We start from the raw sequence: 246 nt of genomic DNA, 5'->3' as shown, positions 1-246 counted from the left end.
TACTGTTACCATTATTAATAATAATATAATAATAATAATCATAATTAATATTAGAGTGATTTCTGAAGGGTCACGTGACTCTGAAGACTGGAGTAATGAAGCTGAAAGTTAATCTTTAAAATCACTGAAATAAATGATTAAATGAGAAACTACAGATTTGAACAGTTATAGTATAGTGCAAAAACATTTCACAAATTTAAAACGTGTACTGTAATTTTGATTAAATAAATGCAGCCTTGTTGAACA

Source organism: Danio aesculapii, chromosome 25, assembly GCF_903798145.1.
Source record: "Danio aesculapii chromosome 25, fDanAes4.1, whole genome shotgun sequence".
Classification (NCBI taxonomy): Eukaryota; Metazoa; Chordata; class Actinopteri; order Cypriniformes; family Danionidae; genus Danio; species Danio aesculapii.
The sequence above is the reverse complement of the archived record's forward strand: the minus strand, read 5'-3'. Positions refer to the sequence as shown.